General features: G+C 49.5%; 1 protein-coding gene and 1 non-coding gene across 2 annotated transcripts in view; both read right to left on the minus strand.

Annotated features, from left to right (window-relative positions):
- The window catches only part of SH3PXD2B (SH3 and PX domains 2B), a 358,044-nt gene that overhangs the window by 227,960 nt on the left and 108,483 nt on the right, over window positions 1-21,601 (minus strand). The gene's annotated exons all lie outside the window — the stretch shown is intronic.
- LOC132540653 (small nucleolar RNA U83B) lies at window positions 8,988-9,077 on the minus strand. The gene has a single exon (XR_009551840.1). It is a non-coding gene; the product is annotated as a small nucleolar RNA U83B (small nucleolar RNA).

A 21,601-nucleotide genomic window follows, 5' to 3' on the forward strand; every position in this document is an offset into this window, starting at 1 on the left:
TTAGTGTCTCAATTAGTGTTTGGATGTTGTCCTTATTCTTCTGTGCTTCTACCTTTGGGGGGCTATTAGCTGGGCTTTTATCCTGATTCATTTCTTCAATGTTTCTTCTTGGTTTAACCATTGTATGTAGTGTGTTATGAGGTCTCTCTCGCTCTGTAATTTTCAATCCACTGATCACTCTTGCCTGCACTGACTTGTGTCTAAGTAAGGTACTTAAAGAGTTCACAGTTGTGGAAACTGACAGTTGTTTCAATGTTCTCAATCCCTGGGTAGAAGCACAATGGCTTTTAAAACTTCTTTTGTTCTTTTTCTTCCCTGTAGGCTATAGTTGCCTGAGGGATTTTTTTTAACCTATAAGTAGGTTTTTCAGCTTAATCACTCACCCCTGACCAAGAGATAAAGCAGGATCAGAGAGAGATAGCTCAGTAGTTATGCAAAGAGACTCCCACATGGTAAGGATCCAAACCCCTGGGCTCAATTCAGCTCTTTGCCGGCAGCCAGAACCAAGCCGGGCAATACTACTTGGCCCTGTAAGTTTCTAAACAAGTCCCATTTATAGACTGTGGGTTCAGAGGCAACTATTCATCATGTTCTCATCAGGAGAGCAATATGGAAAGGCTCCCACTATACAGCCCACTGCTAGACCACCAGGGTCTCCTGAGTTTCCTAGTCAGTTCTCTGCCCCCCCCCCCATACCAACACAGGGCCTTCCCACTCCTGTTCCAGCCTCTGAGGGACAGTAGTAATGGAGACGCACAGTTGCCTTTGGTAAGCCTTCGGGGGGGGGGTCCTCCCCTCCCTTCATCAGTCTTTTTGTTGGTAGAACAGACTGGAGGTGGCTCCTCAACTGGCAGACTGCCTGACTGTTACCAGCGGCTGGGAAGTAGATATGGGCTGTAGCACCAGTAATCTCTCCTTAGGCTCCTCTCTGGCCATGAGCCAGACACACGTGTTTTCACTCACAGTGACTTGGTGGGTTCCCAAAGTAGTCCTAATCTTGTCTCGTTGTGGTTTCAGGTGATCTTCTTTGATCTTCCTAGTTGACCAGAGGGAGGCGAGGAGAGAAACGCAACTGCTGCTACTCTGTAGTCCTGTCTCCTGACCAGTCTGCTTTCTGACTAATGTAACAGAATTCCTTTTTCTCCACAACCTCGCCAGCACCTGTCATTTCCCGGTTTGTTGACGTAAACCATTCTCTCAGGTGTGAGACGAAATCTCAGTGTAGTTTTAATGTGCATTTCTGCAATGAGAAGTGAAGTGGAGCATGTCTTCATGTGCCTGTGGCCCATGTGTATCTACACTTTAGAAAACTGTTGAATTCTCTGGCCAGCTTTTTCAATGGTTTATTTTTTTCTTTTGTCGATCTGTACCAATTCCGTAGAGGTGTTTGATATCAGTAGTTTCATCTCCCGGGTGTGGGCAGATGCATAATGGTCTGGAGCAAACAGGCCTGAGGCTCCAAACTCCCAAATTCAATCTCCCACCTCACTATAAGCCAGAGCAGAGCAGTGCTCTGGTTAAGAAAAAAGTAAGCAAGACAACAAATAGCTTCTCCCATCTACTCGGTTGCCTGGTTATCTTTGTATAGTTTGTTTTTGAGATATAGAAGCTTTTTCGTTTCTTGTAATCCCATTTATTAACTCTAGTTTTCATTTCCCATTACCAGGGGGTTGAGTCTCCAGGTATATCTTTGACATGAAGGTCCTGCAAAGTTTCACCAACATTTTCTTCTATAAATTTACAGTTTCTGGTCTAATGTCTAGCTCCTTAATCCATGTTGATTTGCCCTTGTTGTATGGTGGTGTCTAGTTTCACTTTACAACCGATTTTCTCAGCACCAACTGTTGAAGAGGCCTTTGTTACCCCAGTGAATGATTTGGGCCCTTTTGTCCTATATTAGGTGGTAGTATATGTGTGGGCTGACCCCTTCATTCTTGCCGTGACCTTTCCTGGGGAGACACTGAGGCCTGAAAGTGTCCTTGTTCTAAATGACACCCATCTGTTAGGTGATCCAGAGCTGATCCAGAACCCGGCATGGAAATATGAGCTTGAGACAGGCTCTTCCCTGTGCTGGAGGTGACCTTGAGCTGGACACTTGCCCACCCCAGGCCTCTCATGCCCTCAGATAAAGTACAGAGTGATCTAAAATAAGACCATGAGTGCCATTCACCGACTCTGCAGTTCCATTTTTGTGTCCTCCGCTAACACCTGCGGTGGCCTGGGGGGACCTCTTTCTGGTGGGACTTCAGCTGGCCCCTCCCGACTGAGCCGAGCCTTCCCCCCGCCAGGGGTGAGGGGGGCATGTTGAGCTGCCTGACTCAGTAAACCAGTGGCTATAAATAGACAGGAGACTCTTGCAACTAAGCAGGTAATAGATCCCACAGTGCAGCCTTCTGTCTGTAGACTTACCCTCTGTGCACAGACAGACAGACTGCAGAAACCATCCAAAACTTGGCCAGGAAGCTAGCTCAGCCTGTTAGTTCACAGAGCCTGCATGCCGGAGGCTCCAGAGGCTGCAGGTTTGATCCCAGGCACTTTTTTTTTTTGCCGCCAGGGTTATAACTGGAGTTTGGTGCCAACACTTCATATCTGCTGCTGCCGGTGGCCATTTTTCATCCCCCCCATTTTTATTAGCTAAGATAGAAAGAAATTGAGAGGGGCAGGAGAGATAAAGAGAGAAAGAGAGACACCTGCAGACCTGCTCCACCACTTGTGAAGAGTAACCCCTGCAGGTGGGGAGTGGGGGCTCGAACCCAGGCCCTTGCACATAGTAACATCTGTGCCCAGCCCAGCGCACTGCATCCTACCCACCCCCAGTTCCATCTTATGCCAGCACTGAACAGTACTCTGGTTTCTCTCATAACAAACAATCAAAGATAAATTTTCCAACAAGTGACTTAAACTCAGGTCATCTCTCTGCCGGGTCCTTGAAAATTCCCTCTGTCTTGATCCTGGGGTCTTGGATCCAGATCAGGACCCTACCTTTTGCAACAGACCCCTCTGCCCCTTGGAGTGTGTCACACATTGTTTTTCTCCTGGGTCCGAGTGTTGGTGGAGCATCTGCTGTATGTCAGGAATGAGACCCAGCCTTCGCAAACCAGCAACTCTCAGTTATGGGACGGCAGACCTCACCCGCCATGCCCGGTCCACCCATGACCTTGTTGAGCTGTCCCAACATCCCCTCCCCCCTCCCCCGTGTGGCAGTGACAACTACCTGACATTGGGAATACACTGGGTTTCAAGGGGTAAAGTGGCTGTCCCTGGCTCCATCTGAACCCGCTGGGCCAGCCCTAGGCCCTGCTGCATGAGGAGGAGAGATCCTGAGAGATCTCTATTTCACTGCTAAAGACGAAAGCCAGGGGCCAGGTGGTGGCGTACCTGGTGAAGTGCACACATTACAGTGCATAAGGACCCGGGTGGGATGCATTGGATCGACCTTCTCGTGGTGCATCCCGCGAGTCCCCATTCATTGGGGAAACTGACGATCCTTCCTAGCCGACTGAATCCACATGGATCCCAGTCACTTTCAAAACCAGCAACAAGCAGCTCCTGACAGCTTTCAACCTGACGCTGTTGACTGGCTATGGAAGAAGGGCAAACGCTAGAAGAAGAAGTGCACAAGGACCCGGGTTCAAGCCTTGGTTCCCACCTGCAGGGGTAAAGCTTGGGAAAAAATTGATGAGTGGTGAAGCAGGGCTATGGGTGTCTCTCTCCCTCTCTATCTCCCCCTCCCCTCTCAATTTCTCTCTGCCTCTGTCCAATAACCAAATAAATAAGATGAAAGCCTGTCACAGGAGGCGAAGTAACTGGGCCCTTAGCACACTGTGCCAGTGACAGCACGCGCCTTCTTGGACATGCTGCCTCCCTCCTCCCCTCCTCCCGACCACCTCAGAGAAGTGTGTTCTGTTCAGGCTCGGCTTTCTCTCCTCCTACACTGCCATTCTCTGCACAGAGGTGATCTGATCCCTGGGCTCCTCACCCAGGGAATGGGTGGATGCGGGCTAGACTGGCTGCCTTCTGCAATGCCGGCAGGGGCGGGGCCTGATGGCTTTCCCATTGTGGGGAATGAGCCAGGCAGAGAGAGAGATGGCGGGGGTGTGTGTGTGGTGTGAGTGTATGTGGTGTGTGTGTGTGTGTGGTGTGAGTGTGTGTGTGTGGTGTGAGTGTGTGTGTGTGCTGTGTGGTGTGAGTGTGTGTGGTGTGAGTGTGTGTGTGTGTGTGTGCGTGGTGTGAGTTTGTGTGTGTGGTGTGAGTGTGTGTGTGTGCGTGGTGTGAGTTTGTGTGTGTGGTGTGAATGTGTGTGTGTGTGGTGTGAGTGTGTGTGTGTGGTGTGTGTGTGTGGTGTGAGTGTGTGTGTGTGTGTGGTGTGAGTGTGTGTGTGGTGTGTGTGTGGTGTGTGTGTGTGTGTGGTGTGTGTGTGTGTGTGTGGTGTGAGTGTGTGTGGTGTGTGTGTGGTGTGAGAGTGTGTGTGTGGTGTGAGTGTGTGTGTGTGGTGTGAGTGTGTGTGGTGTGAGTGTGTGTGTGGTGTGTGTGTGTGTGTGTGTGGGGTGTGTGGTGTGAGTGTGTGTAGTGTGTGAGTGTGTGTTGTGTGTGTGTGATGTGTGTGTGGTGTGAGTGTGTGTTGTGTGTGGTGTGAGTGTGTGTGTGGTGTGAGTGTGTGTGTGGTGTGTGTGTGATGTGAGTGTGTTGTGTGTGTATGTGTGGTGTGTGTGTGGTGTGAGTGTGTGTGTGGTGTGAGTGTTTGTGTGTGGTGTGATTTTGTGTGTGTGGTGTGAGTGTGTGTGTTGTGTGAGTGTGTGATATGAGTGTGTTGTGTGTGTATGTGTGGTGTGTGTGTGGTGTGAGTGTGGTGTGAGTGTGTGTGTGGTGTGATTTTGTGTGTGTGTTGTGTGTGTGTGTGGTGTGAGTGTGTGTTGTGAGTTTGTGTGTGTGGTGTGAATGTGTGTGTGGTGTGTGTGTGGTGTGAGTTTGTGTGGTGTGTGTGGTGTGAGTGTGTGTGTGGTGTGAGTGTGTGTGCTGTGTGTGTGTTGTGTGTATGTGTGATGCGTGTGTGTTGTGTGTTGTGTGTGGTGTGAGTGTGTGTGTGATGTGTGGTGTGAGTGTGTATGTGTGGTGTGAGTGTGTGTGTGGTGTGAGTGTGTATGTGTGGTGTGAGTGTGTGTGGTGTGAGTGTGTGTGTGTAGTGTGAGTGTGTGTTGTGTGTGTGATGTGTGTGTGGGGTATGTGTGTGGTGTGGGTGTGTGGTGTGTGTGTGGTGTGAGTGTGTGGTGTGTGTGATGTGTGTGTTGTGTGAGTGTGTGTGGTGTGTGTGTATGTGTTATGTGTGTATGTTGTGTATGTGTGTTATGTGCGTGTGTGGTGTGTGTGGTATGTGTGATGTGTGTGTGGTGTATGTGTTGTGTGAGTGTGTGTGTTGTGTGAGTGTGTATGTGTGATGTGTGTGTGGTGTGAGTGTGGTGTGTGTGTGGTGTGTGTTGTGGTGTGTGTGGTGTAAGTGTGTGTGTGTTGTGTGTGTATGTGTGATGTGTGTGTGGTGTGAGTGTGTGTGTTGTGAGTGTGTGTGCTGTGTGTGTGTTCTGTGTGTATGTGTGATGTGTGTGTGGTGTGAGTGTGTGTGTGTGGTGTGGTGTGAGTGTGTATGTGTGGTGTGAGTGTGTGTGTGTGGTGTGTGTTGTGGTGTGTGTGTGGTATAAGTGTGTGTGTGTTGTGTGTGTATGTGTGATGTGTGTGTGGTGTGAGTGTGAGTGTGTGTGTGTTGTGAGTGTGTGTGTTGTGTGTGTGTGTGTTCTGTGTGTATGTGTGAGTGGTGTATGTGTGTGGTGTGAGTGTGTGTGTGTGTGGTGTGAGTGTGTGTGTGGTGTGAGTGTGTGGTGTGAGTGTGTGTGTGGTGTGTGGTATGAGTGTGTGTGGTGTGAGTGTGTGTGTGTGTGTGTGTGTGTGGTGTGAGTGTGTGTGGTGTGAGTGTGTGTGTGGTGTGAGAGTATGTGGTGTGAGTGTGTGTGGTGTGTGTGATGTGTGTGTGTTGTGTATGTGTGTTATGTGCGTGTGTGGTGTGTGTGATGTGTGTGTGGTTTATGTGTTGTGCGTGTGTGGTGTGAGTGTGTGTGTGTTGTGTGTGGTGCGGTGTGTGTGATGTGTGTGTTGTGTGTGTGTGTTGTGTGGTGTGTGTGTGTGGTGTGTGTATATGTGATGTGTGTGTGTTGAGTATGTGTGTTGTGTGTGTGGTGTGAATGTGTGTTGTGTGTGTGGTGTGAATGTGTGTGTGATGTGTGTGTGTGTGTGGTGTGAGTGTGTGTGTGTGTGTGTTTGTGGTGTGTGTGTGTGGTGTGTGGTGTGGTGTGTGTGTGTGTGTATGTGTGTGTAGTGTGTGTGGGGGTGGGGAGTCCCATGAGACCTCGAGTGTCACTGCCCTGCCACCCCTGGTCCCCTTCTGTGGTTTCCCTGGAGTAAGTGGCAGCCTGCTTCCTCTTCTCCAGGCCTCCCGCATCTGCCCACCTCTCCCTAGGAAGGTGTTTTTTTTTTTTTTTGCCTGAGCCTGAAATCTGATATGCAGGTGAATCCTAATTATGTCTGGGGACATGATTACTAGCTATCTACAAAATGGAGGACCCCCCCCCAACACTTTACCTACACTATTCCAGCCTTTAGGTCCAACAATTTGTTTGGCTTTGTATATTAACTCTCTTTTCAGCCACCAGGTTCCACATGCTAGCAGGATGCTGACCAGACATCTCTGGACAGACAACCCCACCAGTGTGTCCTGGAGCTCTGCTTCCCCAGAGCCCTGCCCCACTAGGGAAGGAGAGAGGCAGACTGGGAGTATGGATCCACCTGTCAACACCCATGTTCAGCGGGGAAGCAATGACAGAAGCCAGACCTTCCACCTTCTGCATCCCACAGTGACCCTGGGCCCATACTCCCAGAGGGATAAAGAACAGGAAAGCTATCAGGGGAGAGGATGGGATACAGAGTTCTGGTGGTGGGAATTGTGCGAAGCTGTACCCCTCTTATCCTATGGTTTTGTCAATGTTTCCTTTTTATAAATAAAAAATAAAAGAGACAAGCCGCTGCTCAGTCTCGAGCCTGGCAAAGTGAAAACGACTAAGAAAACGGTGACTCATTGCCCACTGGGGGGGGAGCAGGCCCTCAGAGCTCTGGGGCCCTTGGGAAGACCTGGACTTTTGTTCCCCTTGGGACCAAAATGAATCACCAGGCTCACCAGGTCACCATGGCCAGTCCCTAACTTTCCAGGGTAGAACTAGCAGGAACACCCAGCGGGCATCAGGTGGAGCCTGGCACATGGGCACAGGTGGAGAGAGGGGCGGCTGTGTCCTGATCAGCTCGGCCTGTCGAGATGGTTCTCTGGGGTCAGAGGGGGAAGCCAGAGCCAGAAAGTCAGGGGAGGACTGGGAGGTGGTGCACCTGGTTGAAGGCACACGTTAGTCACCATGTGGAAAGACCCAGACTTGACCCTCCTCCCTGTTCCCCATATTCGGGGGGTGAAGGATGGGGGGGGGGCAGGGGTGGTCCACTTCATGAGCGGTGAAGCAGGTCTGCAGGTGTCTCTCTGTCTTTCTCCCCCTCCCTTCTCAATTCTCTCTGTCCTATAAAGAAAATTTTTTTAAGGAAAATAAATAATAAATAGAAGGAAGGAAGGAAAAGTAGGGTGACAATCTCCCATGTTGAGCTCAGCACAAATCCCCAAGCTAGCTCACAGACACAGGCAGGCGTTCAAGACCTGGGTGGGATGGCCACCAGGTGCTGGGCCTTTTGCGTGTCCTCCCTGCCCCAGATTCTGTGAATAAGGAGGGAAACCGAGGGCCAGGCCCACCCCAGAGCCCTCCAGCTGTGAATCCTGGCTTCCATTGACCTCAGGTCTATAAGACTCACTACCAGTGGGCAAAGAATGATCCTTCCACATCAGGGTGAGAGCAAGAATATTCCGGAAAGTCCAAGGATCCTTTACTCCAGGCATAACCTGGGTTGTCTGAGAGGAGGAGACTGTAGTTAGAGACAGAAGCAGAAGTCTGGCCCGGCTGCGGGGGCCTCTGGATCCCAGAGAGCAGATGTGTGGACCCAGAATCCATCACTCCCAACCCGGCCTCCATCCAGGCTGCTGTGCTGGGCTCTGACCCTTCTCCCCATGCTCCCTGCGTCTTCTCTTGCAGGAGAGAGGCCGAGCGAGCGGGGCTGGCAGCTGCTCCTCTGCCTCTGGCGGAACATTCTGCACCGTCACCTAGTTCCTCTGGCTGCACAGCTGTCCCTGGGGACGGACAGCAGGTGACTCATATTTCCATCTCCAATGCCAGGCCAGTCCCAGATCTTTCCATGACCACCAGGACCAGCCATGCAGACTCAGAATTAAGCACTCAGGCTGTGGATATCAGACGGGACCGGGTTCAAGTCCCCCCACAGCTGCTGTGTCTGGCTGTGCGACCTCAGGCATCTAGCTTTCTCTCGCTGAGCCTGTCTCCCCATCGGAAAGTGGAAACCACAGCTCTCAACTCCAGTGTTGTCTTCTATTTAAAAAAAATGGAGAAGTTAGAGGCCAGTCAGTGGTACACCTGGTTGAGTGCAAATGCTACAAAGCACGAGGACCTGGGTTCAAGCCCCTGGTCCCCACCTGCACAAGTGGTAACTCAGGGCTGCAGGTGTCACTCTGTCTCTTTCTCTCTCTGTCTATCCACCCCTCCTATTGAATAAATAAAATGGTTTTTAAAGCTCATTTAAGCTTATTTATTATTTTTTAAACTTTATTTTATTTGATATAACAAAGAGTTGAGAGAAAAGGGGACAAAGGAGGAGAGAGAGAGATATGCCTGCAGACCTGCTTCAACTGCTTGTGAAGTTACCCTCCTGCAGGTGGAGACATGGGGCTTGAACCCAGGTCCTTGATATGGTGATACATACACTTACCCAGTTGCGCCAACTAGATAAAATATTTAGTTGGTTTTTTTACTCTCAGCTCTGCCTTCTGTGGTTCCTGGTTGCTGGGGGTGACGGCAGCAGGGTTATTGCTGCAGTCTGGTTCCAGGGCTGTGCCCAGGGCTTATTTCAGAGCCTCACCTCTGAATTAAAATATATGTTTGTAAAAGGGGATTTACTGGGGCTGGGAGGTAGCGCAGCGGGTTAAGAGCGGTTAAGAGTACACGGCTCGAAGTGCAAGGACTGACCTAAGAATCCCAGTTCCAGCCCCCAGCTCTCCACCTGCAAGGGAGTCACTTCACAAGCGGTGAAGCAGGTCTGCAGGTGTCTATCTTTCTCTCCCCCTCTCTGTCTCCCCTTCCTCTGTCCATTTCTCTCTGTCCTGTCCAACAATGAACGACATCAATAACTACAACAATAAAGACAACAAGGGGCAACAAAAAGGAATAAATATTTTTTTAAAATTATTGCTAGTGACTTAATGTTAGTTTACAAAACTATAAGATAACAGGGGAACAATTCCACACCATTCCCACCACCAGAGTTCTGTGTCCCCACTCCCTTCATGTCAGTGGTTCTCCCTAGATCACAGATATATGTTGACTATTATTTCTATTTTTATTTATTTATTTATTGCCTCTAGTGTTATCGCTGGGGCTTGGTGCCTGCATTACAAATCCACTGCTCCTAGTGGCCATTCCCCCCCCCCCCATTTTATTGGCTAGGACAGAAAGAAATTGAGAGAAGAGAGAGAGAGAGAGAGAGAGGGAGAGAGAAATATAGACACCTGCAGACTTGCTTCACCGCTTATGAAGTGATTCCCCCGCCCCAGGTGGGGAGCCGGGGGCTCTAACCGGGATCGTTGGGCAGGTCCTTGTGCTTTGTACTATGTGCACTTAGCCCAGTGCGCTGCCACCAGGTGCCCTTAACTGTTGTTTCTATGGCCGTCTGTCTACCCATCTAGCTTTATTTTTGCCCGCTTTTTCTATAGTCCTGCCTCCTCTTCCTTTCTAAGTCACGCCTACACCTATTACTGCTTCTCAATGTCTTTCCTTTTTTCTCATCTCTCTTGGGGTCCTGACAGAATTGGGATTCAGATCCCTGTGGTCATCTTCCCCTAAAATACCTGTCCTTCTCGGGGTATGGATCAAAATTCTTCAGCGGGTGCAGAAGGTGGGAGTTCTGGCTTCTGTAATTGTTTCTCCGCTGTACATGGGTGTTGGCAGGTCAATCCATGCCTTCAGCCTGTCTCTGTCTTTCCCAAGTGTGGTAGATAGGGCTCTGGAGAAGTGAGGTTCTGGGACACATTTGGTGATATATCGTCCTTCCAGGGAATTCGGGATGGAATCATAGTAGTATCTGCAACTTGTTGTCTGAAAGGCAGTTAAGATATGAAACAGGACAAAATGTTTAATAAACAGGAACCAAAAAATAGGAACAGAGCAGGTGAGGATAGGGATTTTAGGGTGGTAAGAACCTAGGAAATCTATTTAGGTAAGTTCCTAGAAGTCCGTGACTAGTAATTTTTGCTTGAGCTTGATAGTTAACATGAAGGTAGACTAAGAACATTGTCTGGGAAGATGGAGTCAGAGTTGAGAATAGGGTTAGAAAGCTAAATTAGGGTGGAGAGTAGCTCCCAAGTTTAAAGAGAAAATATAAGTATAAATAAGAAAAATATAAGTATAAATAAGAAAATATAAGTATAAATAACCACACCAGTCTGCCCCAGGGTCCATGTATATTCATGGCTGTGTGACCTCCGAGTCCCTATCAGTCTGAGCTCGCAGTCCACGGTCACAGCTGGGAACATTCGAGGCTGCTCTCATGTCAGGACCCCTCATCCTCGAGTGACAGAGGAGCCTGACCCAGCCTTCATTCTGAGAGCGGGGCAGTCCGTACCATTACTGCTCTACAGTGAGAGCCAGGTCCTGGAGAGGCCCACAAGAGGGTTTATGAGGATGTTCCTGATGACAGTGACCAGTGATGGTGGAGAAAGGGGTTTCTTAGAGGTCTGGGCCCATTGTACCTATGGGGGATTCCCTGACAAGGGCCTGTGTGGAAGTGACCAACAAGGCCACCATTAAGTGAACTAGTCTCTCGCCCTTTTTCAGCTTCTGCAGTCCCTTCTTTATCTGATAAGCCTGGTATTCTCTCAGCTGTTAAAGCACTGGGTGCCACTTGTTGAATCCAAATTGATCTATGGGGTCTGGCCTCAAATCGGAGAGGAAACACACCTTGGATTTTAGTGGGGCCTAAGTTAACCTTGAGTTTTACTGCATTTACTTGTTTGACAATTCTAATAAAGGTTGTCATAGAGACAATCATTATCCTTTAGTTGATATATATATTTTTTGCCAGTATATCTCTTGGCCAAAGATATACAGCATTTTTTCTAAATATTATCAAGGGGTGACTAATGCTAATGCTGTCCGCAGAGATTAGGGGATATGTCTTACTTTCTTTTGTGTAGTGGGTTGAGTAGATAATGTTTGAGGGAAGTGAAGTAGAGCTAACCTGAAGTTGTTAAGTCTAAGATTTTTGCCAGTTCGACAAAAAAAAAAAAAAAAAAAGCAACAGGGAAACCTCGCCTAGCTGAATTCATCCTGAGATAGAGAAAACTTCTCTGAAAATATTCTGTGGATTTTTCAGCAAGAAAGGGTGCCCACTAGACTCTGCCAAGCCCAGGCCATCACGATCTTCCCTCATTCCATGCGCACTGATTGTTCCTGCTGTTGAACTCACTGCAAGACCTGCTTTGAGCAGTCAGTACCCATGAAGGAGCAGGGAGCTCACCAGTACCTGAACAAAACCAGAGCTGGGTGCAGTGTCTGCTGCCTGCTGTGTAGCCGGGAATAGACACTTCACAGAGATTGTCAGTGTGTGTGTGTGTGTGTGTGTGTGTAAGAGAGAGAGGCAGAGAGAGAGATATTAAGAGAGACTGGCACCCAAAGATCACTCCAACAAGAGCTGGGACAGGACCATCTTTCTAGACAGCGTGCTCCAGAGACAGGCTGACATGGCTGAGCCTCTGGACTTTGCTACTGACTTTTGTCTGACTCTGAGTTTGTTTGTTTCCCTTCCCAGAGCACCACTCAGCTCTGGCTGTCGGTATCATCAGGTATTGAACCTGGGACCTTGGGAATCCTTGTCCCATCTCTGTGATGTTCTGGCCTTAGTTTTGTGTGACTTTCAACAACAGACTTCGTGTTCACTTCCTGTAAAATGGAAACAGCCACTTTCGTGTGTGTGTGTGTGTGTGTGTGTGTATGGAGAGAGAAAGACAAGAGAGATTGATTGATGGATGAGAGAGAAAGACTAAGAGACAGATCAGGGCATCACTCTAGCATATGTAGTGCCAGACATCAAATTCAGAACCTCATGTTCACAAGTCCTGTGCTGCGCCACAGAGCCACCTCCCTGGCCCTGAAAGAGTTCCTCCACTTATGGTGAGAATGATAGGAAATAATTCCAGTGACTGACCCATCATTATTTTTATCCTGAGGATGATAAAGATAACACACAATACAGTGAACACCAGCTGAATGGGCCCAGAGCAGGAAGGGGAATGCTTCTTTCTAGATGGTGTGTGTGTGTGTGTGTGTGTGTGTGTGTGTGTGCGCGCGCGCGCGCGCGCAGGGGCTGAGTCTTAAAGGAGGGTTGGAATTCTATACAAGGAAGCAGCTCAGAGTGAATCAGTTCAAAAGTAGAAAAATGAATGATTCAGAAGGTCATTCAAATAAAACAAATAAAGGACCTAAACCAAATGACTAGGTTCCTTAAAAATAGGACATTGCATGGCCAGCCTAAGAAAGCCTTAGTCACACGGAGGCGGCCGCTACTGGGAAATTTCACCCAGTTCAGCATTATTGAGAAGTTGTGGGTTCCCGGAGCGCTTGGTGGGTGTTACACAATTCTGGAGGGGGAAAGGTTATCCAGACCCAGGGCCAGGGGCCAAGGGCTTAGGAAAAATCAATATTAGGGAGAAAGGAGTGGGGAGAGACCACTATAAAGCATAGTTGTGGAAAGAGAAAGTGACCAAAGTCCAGCAACATCTGTGAGGGGATTGTAACATCTGGAAGGCAGGGACAAGGTGGAAAGTGCAAGCTATCAAGCTACAGGGACACCCCACTTTTTCTCCCTCTAGCAGAGGAAACTGGGGCAGATGGAATGCAAACCCCAGTTTCCTCCCTAGCTGGCTGTGTGGTCCCGGGTAGGTCACACCACCTCTCTTTGCCTCCCTGCCTTTCTGCTCAAAAGGAGGTCCTCACGCTGGCTGTGTAGGATCACTGCAAGGAGTTACCAAGACCTGCTTCTGGCACACAGAGGTGCTTAGAAAATATCACTCCAGGGAGTCAGGCAGTAGCACAGAGGGTTAAGCACACATGGTGCAAAGCACAAGGACCTGAGTAAGGATCCCGGTTCGAGCCCCCAGCTCCCCATCTGCAGGGGAGTCACTTCACAGGCAGTGAAGCAGGTCTGCAGGTGTCTGTCTTTCTCTCCCCCTCTCTGTCTTCCCCTCCTCTCTCCATTTCTCTCTGTCCTATCCAACTACAACAACATCAATAACAACAATAATAACTACAACAATAAAACAACAAGGGCAACCAAAGGGAAAATAAATAAATATTAGAAAAAAAAAAGAAAGAAAGAAAATATCAGTCCGGGGGTCAGGTGGTAGCACAACAGGTTAAGTGCATGAGGCCCGAAGCCCAAGGACCAGAGTAAGGATACCGGTTCAAGCCCCCAGCTTCCCACCTGCAGGGGAGTCGCTTCACAAGTGGTGAAGCAGGTCTGCAGGTATCTCTCTTTCTCTCCCCCTCTCTGTCTTCCCCCACCTCTCTCCATTTCTCTCTGTCCTATTCAACAACAATGATATCAATAACAACAATAATAATAACCACAACGATAAAACAGCAAGGGTAACAAAAGGGGAAAAAATAGCCTCCAGGAGCAGTGGATTCATAGTGCAGGCACCAAGCCCCAGCAATAACCCTGGAGGCAATCTATCTATCTATCTATCTATCTATCTATCTATCTATCTTAATTATATATTATGATATCTATATCTAATATATATTAATATATATTATAACTATTATATATTTTTATATATCATAACTATTATATATGTATCAGTCCTGGCTCAGCGAGATAGCTTACCTGGGAAGGCACCTGGTCCACCATGAGTATGACTCAGGCTCAAGTCCTGTCCCAATGCACTTCAGTTCTATGGTTCTCTCTCTCTGTCTCTCTCTCCCTCCTTCCCTCCCCCCCTTTCCTGATTAAGAATTGGCCTGCAGTGGTGAAACGCCAGGCGATGCTATTCCAGAACCTTCTCCTGTTCTCATCCCTCCATTCACTCCCATCTCCTCCAGTGATTACTTGCCGAGGGGGGTGAGGGTGGGTCCTGGGCTCTCCTGGCTGGCACCCCACAAGCTCAGTCATTGATTCATTTGTGTTGTCCAGCTTAGACGTATAAACCCACAGACAGCATAACGGTTCAGGCAGAAGTGGGGGCATTCCAGGGCTGAGGTAAGGTACTGGGGTGTGACGAGGAGAGAAGCTGGCATTTGTACCACCCCAGCCTCGTGCAGGCCTGGGAGGCCAAGGTGCCTCCACCCTGGGGACCACAGACCAGGGGATGAGAGACTCAAATTTCAGGCATGGGGGCCCACAGGAGGCTATGACTAAATTGTCCTCTTTCTAAATTTAGTTTATTTTCATGAGAGAGATACAGAAAGGTGCGGAGAGAGAGGAAAAAGACCAAAGCGCCGATACGCTCTGGCTAATGGTGGTGCTGGGGAATGAACCTGGAACCTGGGAGCCTCAGGCATGAAAATGTTTTGCCGAACCATTCTGTTGTCTCCTTAGCCCAACTTCATTGACTTGAGCAAGCTAGGGAAGCTTCCAAGAGGAGGTGACAAGGATGAGACTTCACCAGGTGGGAACCGTGGAGGGGCTTGGGGACACAGTTGGGGGTACCTTTTTTGGGGGGGAGGAAATGTACCTTTTACTCCACACCAGACCAGGTACAGAGTATGTGTTCAGCACAAGCTAGCCATTGCTCATGTCAGATGCTGACTGAACTTGTCCTCCAGTGGTTATGAACTTGACCCTCAGTCTTTAACCACCAGAGAGACTCGCCTCTCAGCCTGGGGCAGAGGAGGGAGAGCAGCAGAGAGGATGTGTGCTGGGCCTCTGTCCTCACCGCTTTCTGGGGCTGCATGTTCCGTGCCCTTCTCCCAAACAGAACCCCTGCATTTTGACAGGCACAGGCTAGCGGGAAGGTGGGTCACCCCAGTTCCCTGTCATCTGCCGCGCCTGGCAGGCCTGGGGATTCCACTGACTCTGGGGGAGAGTTTGGAGAAGTGGCAGCGTGTCACAGCCTTGTACTGTCACGCCGTGGGAAAGGGGCAGATTACGGCAGCTCAAGAGAGCGGTAAGCCGGGCCAGGGGCTGGTGCCCGAGCCCTTACCAGAAGCCGTTACGTAACTGTTTCGCTCACCCCCAGCTTTGGGGTACCAGGTACCAGCAATGTGCCAGGGTCTGCTTCAGACTGCAATGGTACCAGAGGGACAGGCATGGTGTCCCCGTTTGAGGAAGTTGACATTCTGGTAGGGAACCACACAGCACAGCGTACTGTGCCATTTCTGGAGGTCTCTCTGTGCCAACCCCTGTGCCAAGCATGGTGCCTTCGGGCTCCACCAGCACAGCCACAGAGCTCAGAGCTGCATTCCATCCACATATGGCAAACCCAGGGCCCCACCCCAGCTCTGGGGGTTGTGGTAGGGGGGAGGCTTTCTCCTCCACCCAGGTCCCCAAGCTCAGGGCTCAGAAGGGTGTGAGCTAAGGAGGTGATCTAACAGGGCAGGAATGAGGGGCTTGGCTCCGGAGAGGAGGCTGGTCCCACCCACCCGGCCACTCAGCCAGCCCAGAGCTTTCTGAGCCATCCTGACGTCCTTTCCCGGCCTCCTTAATCATCATTACTCGTGGCTTAGGCATCTCATGGCTCATTTCTCGCACCATTCTTTCACGAGCAGAGAATTTCTTTCATGACTGAATCAAGGCAAGAGAACTCACCAGCCCCTCTGCTCTAGAGGGGACCCCCCCATCCTCCCATCTCTCATTCCAAGGGTCACCCTGGGGGTGAGGGTCCCCACGGGCATTCCACCTGGGGTCTTTGCGGTGAGCACTTAGAGCTGAGTCCAGCAGAAGTCACACAAGAGATGGACTCTTTGGAGACATTCAGATGGGGGTGGGGAGCCTGGTAGTCACCTAGAGTGCATTACAGGGTCTGGGGGATTGAAAGGGTCAGGTCTCAAAGGGGTCAGTGAAGAGATGAGAGTGGATGGAGGGCAGACTCAGGAGGGACTAGGGTTGCAGTGGGTCTACTCTCAGTGCAGACGTGTGTGTGTGTGTGTGTGTGTGTGTGTGTGTGTGTATGTGTGTGTGTGTGTATGGTGTATGTATATATGTACATGTGGGTGGGTGGATGGATGGATAGATGAATGGATGGTGGAAGGAAGGAAGGGTAGATGGATGGATGGGTAGGTAGGTGGATAGAAGGATGAAAGGAAGGAAAGATGCATGGATGGATACATGGATGGATGGATAGGTAGATGAATGGATGGAAGGAAGGAAAGATGGATAGGTGGATGGAAGGAAGGAAGGAAGGAAGGAAGGAAGGAAAGAAGGAAGGATACGTGGATGGATGGACGGATGGATGGGTGGATGGATGGACGGGCTGACAGATAGGGGACAGAGGAGCTCAGCAGGTAGAGTGCCTACCTCACCATGCATGTAACTCAGGTTCAAAGCCCCAGAACACCACATGAGAATTGCAGGGGAAGTTCCAATGCTATGGTCTGTCTGAAAAAATCAGTCCAGAGTGGAGAGAGAGAGAGAGAGAGAGAGAGAGAGCTAGCTAGCTAGATAGATAGAGAGAGATAGAGATAGATAGATAGATAGATAGATAGATAGATAGATAGAGGACACAGAGAGATGGATAGATAGATAAGTGGATAAATGACTACACAGAAGGAAGGAAGGGCACAAAGCGCAAGGACCGGCATAAGGATCCCGGTTCGAGCCCCCAGCTCCCCACCTGCAGGGGAGTCGCTTCACAGGCGGTGAAGCAGGTCTGCAGGTGTCTGTCTTTCTCTCCTCCTCTCTGTCTTCCCCTCCTCTCTCCATGTATCTCTGTCCTATCCAACAATGACAGCATCAATAATAACAACAATAATAACGACAACAACAATAAAAAAAACAACAAGAACAACAAAAGGGAAAATAAATAAATAAATATAAAAATTTTTTTAAAAGAAGAATAAAGAGAAAGGAGGGATGGGAGCCATAGGGAGAAGACGCCAGTGGGCCGTGGGTGCTGGCGCTGCCCTGATCCTGCATGGAGAAGGCTGGTCTCACCACCGGACCACTCGTCACCCGAGGCACAGGCTTAATCCTGAAGCACTGCCAAGCTGTCTGGGGGAGTCCAGGACCGGATGTCCCACGGTGCCCCACTGAGTTGAAGGAGGGCATGGCAGTACTGCTCAGAACTCAGAGGCTGCCAGACACCCCACTCCTTCTGGCCCCCTGTCTCCCCTGGCCTCGCCCACAGACTCCCCTCTCCAAGCCCTCCCAGCAGCCTGTGTCCTTCCCTTTCAGCTTGTCCTTCCTGACATCCCCTGCTGGGCAAGGCCAAAGCTCAGGGCGCCAATACATTGGGCGGCAGACAGGGGCTGGTGGTCACGCCGGGCAGTGCTGCCCTCCAGACCTCCCAAGAGAAAGTTTTCAGAGGCTGCTTCTGAGAAAGGGCCCGAGGGTCTGGCAGGACGCTCTCCAGCCCTGGGAACAATTCAGTTCTTCTGTGGATGTACATTGCTTTTATTTACTCTAGTGCTTCATTTGTTAGCTTCTGACACACAGCTCAGCTCTAGCTATTGCTGGTGTCAGGGATCAAAACCCTGGCATGCAAGTCCAGTGAGTTATTGCTACACTAGCTCCTGGGCCCCTATGTTATTTTATTTTTATTTCCTCCAGGGCCATTGCTGGGGCATAGTGCCTGCACCACGAATCTACTGCTTCTTTTTCCCTCCATTGTTGTTGTTGTTGCTGCTGTTGTTATTGGGTAGGACAGGGAGAAATTAAGAGAGGAGGGGAAGACAGAGAAGGGAAGAGAAAGACAGACACCTGCAGACCTGCTTCACCACTTGTGAAGTGACCCCCTTACAGGTGGTGAGCTGGGGGTTCGAACCAGGATCCCTGCGCCAGTTTCTGCACTCCACACTATGTGCACTTAACCCAGTGCATTACTGCCCAGCCCCCTTATTTAATTTTATTCATTCATTCATTCACTCATTTATTTATTTACTTATCATTTTTGCCAAAGCCCTGCTCAGCCTCTGGGCTATGGTGGTGCTGGGGATTGAACCTCAAGGCATGAGAGTCCTTTTGCATAACCACTATGCTACTTTATTTAAAAAAAATAAATCTGGGGGGGGCACCAGGTGGTGGTGTACCTGGTTAAGCACACATGTTACAACGCACAAGGACCCAGGTTCAAGCCCCCAGTTCCCACCTGCAGGGGGAGAAGCTTTGCGAGTGGTGAAGCAGTGCTGCAGGTGTCTCTGTCTCTCCCTCTCTATCACCCCTTCCCTCTAGATTTCTGGCTGTCACTATCAAATGAAATAAAGATAATAAAAAAATTAAAAGATAAATAAATAATTCCTCTCCTATCCAGGCCCATCTGTCAGGGACAGTCCCCACCTCACAGTTCCCAAAAAGAAGAGAACAAAAGGAAGTCCCTGGCCACCACCTCCGCCACCACCTCTGCACCTTTTTCTTTCTGTCCCAGACTCAGCCCCCATGCAGTGGTGTGGGGCACCCCCCACACACACACACTTGCTCTCCCAGTGCCCCTGCAGCTCCCCGAATCAGGTCCTCGGTCATCCCTTATCCCTAGTTCTCCCTTGTTAGTGTGGAAGTTGACATCTCTGGTGCCAGTTTTACTTTATTTTGCCACCAAGGGTATTTCTGGGGCTCACTGCATGTACAACTCCACCATCCCCTGTGGCCTTTTTTTTTTTTTTTTTAAGGTGTTGTTATTTTTTCTTTCTTTTTTTGATGGGTCAAAACAGAGATGGAGAGAGAGAGAGAGAGCAGTAGAGACACCCACAGTGTTGTTCTACCAATTCAGAAGTTTCCCCTCTGCAGATGGGGAATGAGGACTTGAACCTGGTCCTCATTCGAGTAATGTGTGAGCCACCACCCAAGCCCCGTCTTTATTTGTTTTAAGATTTTTTGATTTATTGATTTATTTGGAAGAGAGGGAGCCAGAGCCTCACTCTGACATTTGCAATGACGGAATCGAACCTCACCTTTGGCCACTTTACCCACAGCGCCATCTCCAGGGATACATGTGACGCCATCTTTAAAATGGAGTCCAGGGGGTCGGGCGGTAGCGCAGCGGGTTAAGCGCACGTGGCCCCAAGCACAAGGACGGGAATAAGGATCCTGGTTCGAGCCCCGGCTCCCCCACCTGAAACAGGTCTGCAGGTGTCTTTCTCTCCCCCTCTCTGTCTTCCCCTCCTCTCTGCATTTCTCTCTGTCCTATCCAACAATGAACAACATCAACAACAATAATAACCACAACAAGGCTACAACAACAAGGGCAACAAAAGGGGGAAAAATGGCCTCCAGGAGCAGTGGATTCATGGTGCAGGCACTGAGCCCAGCAATAACCCTGGAGGCAAAAACAAAAAAAAATTAAAATGGAGTCTGGCAGCTGGGAAAAGAGTTCCACTGGGAGGATGTGGACTTGTATGCCTGAGTCTCCTGGTTTGATTCCTGCTGCCACATGAACTAGAGTGCTACTGTGGCATCTCTCTTCCTCTCTGCGAAACTCTACCTCATAGGAAACAGATATATAAAATAGGACTGGGGAGATGGCACAGTGCTTATGAAAAAAAATACATTCCTGGTCCTTCTCTCTTTCTGTATCTGTCTCATTGAAATAAAATAAGTAAAAGATAGTAAAGATATAATTAATAAAAGTGCAATTGTTACTAAGTCTTATTTTTAAAAATCTAAAGCTTGATTTTTAAACAAAATTCTTTTCTCATTATAATATTTATTTATTTATTGTGTAGAGATAGCCAGAAATCAAGAGGAGAGGGAAGATGAGAGAGAGAGAGAGAGAGAGAGAGACCTGCAGCGCTGCTTCACCACTTGTGAAATTTTCCCCATGTAGGTAGGGACTGGTGACTTGAATCCTCGTCTCTGAGCATTGTAACATAAGCGATCAACTAGGTGAACCACCAGCTGGCCCCAGTTCATTTTTTTAATTTGATTTTCCCCCTCCCCTTTTGTTGCCCTTGTTGTTTATCGTCGTCATTGTTCTTGGATAGGACAGAGAGAAATGGAGAGAGGAGAGGAAGACAGAGAGGGGGGAGAGAAAGACACCTGCAGACCTGCTTCACTGCCTGTGAAGCGAAACCCCTGCAGGTGGGGAGCCGGGGGCTCGAACCAGGATCCTGATGCTGGTAGTGTGCTTACCCCATTGCGCCACTGCCCGGCTCCCCACTTGATTTCTTTATGTGTAAGAGACCAGCCCTGTGACTGGTGCTGGGACTTGAACCTGGCGCCTTCTAGCTTTCACCCCAGGCCATTCTAATCCCATCAATTTATGCTGGGAACCTCCCAGGGTGATTTCAGCAGTATATTTCCTGCTCAGAAATGCTTCCTTCTTTGCCCCTCTGTCATCCACAGCCCACTGCTCCGCCCTCCCCCTCCCTCAACTGCTCACACCCAGCCTCCAAACCAGCCCCACCCACGCCCGGCTCAGTCCTGGATGCCAAGGACCCCAAAACACACTTTCTCTTTCACCTCAGGCTGCTCTTTTGACCTTTAGCCCCGGGACGACCCATAACCAGGCCCCGGTTAGTCACTTTGGTAGAAGGGTAGAAGCACATTCAATGAGCTCAAATCAGTGCACTTCCTTCTCCAGGTTATGCAGAGTAACTGAGCCTCTAGGGCCGCTGTTGAGGAAGCCAAGGCACAGGGGAAAGGGATTAAGCTGATCTGGTGCCAGGAGACTTGGATTCAAATCCTATGTCAGTATTCTTAATGGTGGGGTCCCTGCGGGGTCTTGTTCCCTCTTGGAACCTCAGTGTCCTCCTCTACAAAAATGCAAGAATGATGCCCACCCAGTCATTTTCTGTCACAGATCACTGGCAATGTGATCAAGAAAGGGACTAACCATTTGCCCAGTGATGACAATGATGAACTCACAGGACTCTGAACAGTCGGCCAGCTTAGGCTTCATCTCAAGGGCAGTAGGGAGCTAAGGAAGGCTCTATATAAGGGCAGGAAATGGAGCTGAGATGTGGGAAGTCTTGGTTGGGTGTCTCAGTGGCCAGGAGCATGATGGTCAGAGAGCAGCTGTAAGCACTAAGTCGGGTAGTGACTTGGGCCAGAGGTGCAGGGAACAGATTCAAAAATCAGCCTGGAGTTGTCCCCCTCCAAGGAGGACTTGTCCTTACCATCCACTCTGGGGTCTCTTGGAGGATCTGAGAACACTTGGTCCAGCACTGACCACCTGGATATTCTTTTAAATTTTTTATTTATAAAAAGGAAACATTGACTAAACCATAGGATAAGAGGGGTGCAACTTTACACA

This window comes from Erinaceus europaeus, chromosome 9 (genome assembly GCF_950295315.1).
Source record: "Erinaceus europaeus chromosome 9, mEriEur2.1, whole genome shotgun sequence".
Taxonomy (NCBI): Eukaryota; Metazoa; Chordata; class Mammalia; order Eulipotyphla; family Erinaceidae; genus Erinaceus; species Erinaceus europaeus.